We start from the raw sequence: 6,540 nt of genomic DNA, 5'->3' as shown, positions 1-6,540 counted from the left end.
AAGAGTTAATACATTGCAACTTTCAAGAACACTGAAGTTAATGTAAATGACAGTCATGCAAAATTGATAAGCAAGCATATTTCTTTATATTGCAAACAAGCATATTAGATTACAATATAAAATAGACAAAACCGGATAATTGCATAGTCCAATTGTCAAATTTTGTATGATACATGCGATTATCCAATTGTGTTATGGTTTAGTATTCAAGAATCTCATGCGATAAAACGGTTTGTGTATTTAACCAAGATATATATTGAACCATAGGCATACAAAGCCGAGCAACGTTATCAAGTTTAGCATATTTAAAGATTATTATATTTACAAACAGTAATATTTACAAACAAAAATCATAGAAAAGTCTATTGAATTCAACAATCCCGTTCATATCACCTTCATTGACTTCAAAAAAGCGTTTGACAGTGTTAAATTACCCTACCTTTGGCAACTTCTGGATAAAACTCCCATCAACAAAAAAAATACATCAACCTCTTGAAAGCAACGTACGACGATTCTAAAGCACTAATCAAAACAGACATCGGAACAACCAGACGAATTGGTATTATAAAAGGTGTTAAGCAAGGAGATGTCTTGTCTGCTATCCTGTTTTGCATCGTAGCGGCTGCAATAATCTCAGAAACAGAAAATAAGTGTACAACTGGATTCACCATCGGCGGTCATGTAATATCCAACTTAAGCTACGCAGACGATATGGCCATTTTGAATAATTCTAAACTGAAAATGCAGGAATACCTAGATGCTCTGTCAAAAAATGCTGCTAAATTCGGCCTCCAAATAAATGTGTCCAAAACCAAATGTATGACAACCGACAAAACTAACAACACACTCAATCTCACTCTCTATGGAAAACAAATAGAACAAGTACCAGAATTCATATATCTTGGCCACCGACTATCCGCAACCAACGATGGAAAGACTGCAGTGCAACACCGAATTGGCTTAGGCTGGGCAGCATTTGAAAAGAACAAAAAGATTCTAACATCCAATAGACTCCCAATCAAACTGAAAGCAAAAATTTTCAACACCTACGTATTACCAGTCGTGCTGTACGGTCTAGAATGCGTAAATTGGACATCATCAACAATGAAAAAACTCACTACCTTCCAAAATCACATCATGAGAAGCATGACCAACAAAAGGTTACTTGATCACATAAAAATAGAAGATCTTTTAACTATGACAAAACTACATCCAATTGCAGCAATAATAAAATCAAACGTTTTAAAACTGTTCGGCCACACTAAAAAATCACAATTCGGAATCAGCAAAGTTTGCACAGAAGGCAAAGTAGAAGGAAAAAGAAAACGTGGCAGACAACCAAAACGATGGCAAGACAACATTCAATCATGGACCGGACTCCACTTGACGACACTGGGCGAGTTGGCTCAAAATCGCCACTCTTGGAAACAAATAAGCCATGTTGATGCGCAATCTGCCGCAGGCGGAGATAACGACTAATGATGATATTTACAAAAACACAAAACTACGCAACAATTAAATATCGAACGTTTTCGACATCACAAGATGTCCTCTTCAGGAATAACATACATACAACTTCAGGAATAACATACATAAAGTTGTATGTATGTTATTCTTGAAGAGGACATCTTGTGATGTCGAAAACGTTCGATATTTAATTGTTGCGTAGTTTTGTGTTTTTGTAAATATAATAATCTTTAAATATGCTAAACTTGATAACGTTGCTCGGCTTCGTATGCCTATGGTTTAACAAGACAAACTCTCTACCGAAGCTGTATCAAGATATATATGTGATAAATCAATTTTATCTGCACAAGTCAAAATTTTAGTTTACGATTAACAAAACGAAATAAAACAAAGTAACTTCAGTTACTTAGATTAACAAAAAATACTGTAAACATACTTTTTGACTTACTGAGAGCATGTGTCAGAAAAACATGGCTTGCATGAGTGTTCCAAAATGTGTTCAAAGCAAGAAGTTGGAATATCAAAATCAATCAATCAACTTTTAATTTTTTCATGGTATTGCTCGCACCCATTTTTCCTCAGTTTAACATCATTGGGAAATTTGAACAGAGAAGTTTTAACCTCGCTACTTGATTTATATCCAGTTGTACATCCGGGTACATAGCAAGTGTTAACCATTTTATGAATTAATGGTCAAATGCATTATATATATAGTTATACATAAATAGTACTAAAAGTATAAGAATGATTAGTACGTTAAAACTACAGAATTACCTATGACATCAATACCTTGCCTAGGTTTTATGTGTGAAGCATTTTCTGGTATAAAAACTGTTTTATTTGAGACAAGTGACAGATTTTACATAAATAAAACAATTAAAAAGTATATAGGCAATCCACTTAGTTTTCATTCTGCTAATAACAGGATTTCTGCTTTATTTAGAATTTTACACTTTTACAATTTTTACACTTTACAATTTTTACACAATAGAATTTAGAATTTTACACAATTTGCCTTAACATTATAGCGTACGTGAACAATGAACATCAAGTCTTGTGCAACATCATAACATTTGATGCATTCCTTCGGAAATATGTTTTTTCTTTTGTTGGAAGATGTGAAGTATCATCTAACTCTATTGTTGCCTCCTTGATGAGGTCCGACTGCCATCGTAAATCAAATTACCATCTTCAGTATAATAATTCTATGTATTCTATTATTTAGTTTTGATGGCTGCCATGTCATCTGATTGTTTTTATCGTTCTGAATACTTTCAGTTCTTCTAACTTGTAACACTACCGTACCATTGTCTGTAAACTTGTAACAGTTGATAGCATATTTAGTGAGATTTTGTGCATTTGCAGTTTGTGTATTATTCGTTGTTTTTCATTGTTGTTGTTCGATGTTTGCAGTTTGTATATTATTTCGTTGTTTTGGATATGGACAGCTTTGTCTGATGCAAATAAATATTATTATTATTTGAACAAATGAATAATATTTATTACCTACATTACATGACATCTAATAATATTTATTACCTACATGACATGACATCTAAGGTTTAACAAATACCAACATACCTTCAATGTCATCATTATTATAAACTAATTGACTACTGTCACTGACTGACTAAAATATAGAGCAGACTATAAGACTAAAGAAAAGTTTGAAAATAGTCTCCACTGCTAAACTGTGAACTGGTTTGAAGTGCAATAGTCACACCAACAAATTGTTGCCACAGTTGATACCTATATGATATATCCCACACCAAATTAACGTGTTAGGCTTTACTAGTGAATGCTACAGTCCATAAGCAAAAGGTGGCCATAGATTCAATGCAGACATTATAACTTGTTTTAGCAAAGTCCAAAGCCAACCAAACTATAAGCCTGCCTTGGGCTAACGTACTTCTCAAAAGCACTTTAACAAATTTGTATAGTTAACAACTTATTTCCTTTAACTTCTCCGAATTGAAGTACCACAGCAACAATCTTTTGGTTACTTCTCACTTGCAGATACGCTGCACGCTAGCTTACTGCTAATCACTAAAAGGAAGTATCCTGAAACTAGCCCTTCTAGTGTTGGGATAAGGAAAAAAACGGATGAGGCTTCGTATCCCGTAATATAAAATCCCTAGTTAGGGTTGATAGGAGTTTCCGCAAACGTTTTAAAATTTCCGGTAATGTTCCTAAGAGTTTTTGTTTGTTTGCAGAAACTGCGATAAGCGTCTTCGGGTTTTTTTATAATATTTTTCTAGATCTTTTCAGGGTACGAACTGTTCAGGGTACGAACTAGGTTGCATCCTGTGTTTAAAGCCTGCTGGAAAAAAAAGAACACTCAACAAATGGTCACCGTACGCCACAGCACTGCAACGGAAAATCCGATCAGCGACTTCGGCGAGAGAGAAACCTTTTATTTTGTCTGCTGCGAAAAATAGTCAAAAGTCATGTATTATTTTCAATAGAAACAGATAAATATCAGTTTGGGTTTTTTTTGTATTAATTTGGCTTTAAGACCTTTTCATAATCTGGCAACCCTGATGTCGGTTACATATCGTCAGACTAATAAAATAATGGCGTAACTCATTTTTTCTTGTTTTGAGATAATCGAAAAAAACTGTTTACACGGTTGTTATCATATTTATTGTACAGTTAAACGAAAATAGCATGTCGACACAAATACAATGAACATGTATACTTTGATTTGCTTCATTTTGCATCCCATAATGTGCTGGGATGACTTAGGCCATTTTCCGAATGCACAGACATGACTTAGGCCAGGGGTCACCAAATGGCGGCCCGCGGGCCGCATGCGGCCCGCCACGCTGTATCGCTGCGGCCCGCGGAAGGTATCAGCGTACAAGTATAACCAAAAATACTTTTCTTGAGGAGTTAAAGAGCACGAAGGCAAAAAATACTTTCCGGGAAGCATATTTTTGCTTTGCATACGATTCCACCTTCCACCGACCTATACCAATCAGATTATAGTTCTAGGTGGGGGTTGCTTAAAGTTATTCCAATGCGATGTCCAGCCACACTGTTCCAGTGGTTGATTAAAATGTCTGTTTTCGAATTTCGAAATTATCTGTGAGCATAGGGCCGCCAAGTTAGAGCTTTATATTGTACAGCGAACATGCTACGTTCACGCTTTTCTAACTGCTCTTCCGTTGTAATGAATGTAGGCTACTATTTCGCACGTTTTGTTTACCTATGTACTCCAGTCAACTGTGGGCCAGATACTTATCCTCAAGTATGAATAAATTGCGTGTGGCTTACAATAATGCATTTCGAACATTGCATAAATTACCGAGGCGTGTTAGCATTAGTAGTATTCAGACGTACCATCATATTCCTACGTTTCATGCCCTATTCCGAAATCGTATATTTAATTTTGTCAACCGCTGTCAGGTCTCATCTAACAAGTGGTTAGTTGCAGTTTTTACCTCAGAGTGTTATGCTTCTTCTGACTATGCGTCTCACTATAACGTGACTATGTACTAGGAATTGTAGATCATAGGGATGCGAAACTTCATCCGCTTTTGGCTTATCCGCAACACTAGAAGGGTTACGTTTTTTTCTAATTTACAAAATATTTTACTTTTTATGGGTTATATAAGAAGAGTTAAGTTGGTTTTAAAGTAATTTAAGGTTTTTAGTAGAAAGCAAGCCTGCAGTAAAGCGTAAAAAAAATGTCAAATTGGCAATTGACCCTTCTAATGTTGAAGGAACAACGGAGTTGCGCGTCCCGTAATGTACCGTCCCTACTATGTACGCATAGGTTTTGCTTATATATGTAACCTTGTGTGTTCTGTGACTTGTGTTGTGTTTATGAATATGGGCCTGTCTCTTTAGTGCCTGATGCAAATAAATCATAATAATAAATAAAATAGGGTTGCATATTTTAAGTTTGCAAATGTCATGTAAACACTAGTGTGGGTTTCACCGTTATTGTGTTTCACGAGCAGTGTTCTCTTTATACAAGTTTTTGTTGGAAAATTAGGTCGGCGTGCCAACTCAATTTATAATAAATTGGCAAAATATTATATAGCCTACCGTATGACTTTAAAGACTTTTTTTGATTGTATTATGAAAATATTTAGCTTAGAACTGCAAAATGTTTTTTTTATATGGAACGCTTCACGATTTTGCGTGTTATCCTTGCGCAGGGGCCATGCTAATCATCTCTGTATCGTTCCAATTTTAGTATATGTACTGCCGAAGCAAGTCCTGCAAAATGTTGTTAATCAACAATTCTTGCCACGCTGATAAGCACCGCAAGAGACAATTGTCAATAATCAAAGAAAGACGGTTTTATAGACTCTCACAAAAAGGATGAAAACCAGCTCATTGCTTTTTTAGAGGGAAGACTGTTCAAGAATTACGATAGAATTACAATTTTTCGGTGATTTCCACAAGCGTTTGTTTCATGGTTGCCTGGTTTATTTTTCCCTGTTATTGGAGCCTATTTTTCGCTGATATGTTTGCAGGTCACTATTGTTGCCTATATTGTAGGCCTACCATATTTTCATCGCCTAAAAAGAGGACACGCTTCGCCAGCAACTACAATTTTACGATTGAAGAATCTTTTACATGTTCTTAGATCATTACAGTTGTACGCAGCAAAACTTACCAAAAAAAGCAAAAAAACTAGAAAACAGATTGACTGAACGTTTAACTTATTTTTTCTCATTTCTATAGTGCTTAGTGCTTCCTTAAGACAGCAAATTATCTTATATTTGTAAGAGTCAGCAAAAAGTGAATAAAAGAGCTAATTTTTAAACAGTTTCAGTCAGACAGCAATGATCGCAAAAATCTGCAAAATGTGATAAATCAGGCACGACCTCCAGGTCAAGCCTTAACTTTTTTCAACAAGGAATAGTCAGCTTTAACGAAATTGTTAAATTGTTTGCAAGAAATATGACCCAAACAGTAGGCTGCACATTACCGTTAAGGTGCTAAAACGGTGTGAACTAAAACGCTGTTGCCTATCCAATCCATGCGACGATTTCTTTTGCTGTAGGTTAAGTGTAAACGCAATCTTTACGATGAGAATGCTTGGTGAAAGAGCAATCG

The 6,540-nt window shown here is 35.4% G+C and overlaps 1 non-coding gene across 1 annotated transcript; it reads right to left on the bottom strand.

Moving 5' to 3' along the window:
* Positions 1–5,588: 5,588 nt before the first annotated feature.
* Positions 5,589–5,695, bottom strand: LOC145781470 (U6 spliceosomal RNA). Its single transcript, XR_014290761.1, has one exon. It is a non-coding gene; the product is annotated as a U6 spliceosomal RNA (small nuclear RNA).
* Between the last annotated feature and the right edge of the window lie 845 nt (positions 5,696–6,540).

This window comes from Aplidium turbinatum, chromosome 12 (genome assembly GCF_918807975.1).
Source record: "Aplidium turbinatum chromosome 12, kaAplTurb1.1, whole genome shotgun sequence".
Classification (NCBI taxonomy): domain Eukaryota; kingdom Metazoa; phylum Chordata; class Ascidiacea; order Aplousobranchia; family Polyclinidae; genus Aplidium; species Aplidium turbinatum.
This window is presented reverse-complemented; position numbering and strand designations above follow the sequence as displayed.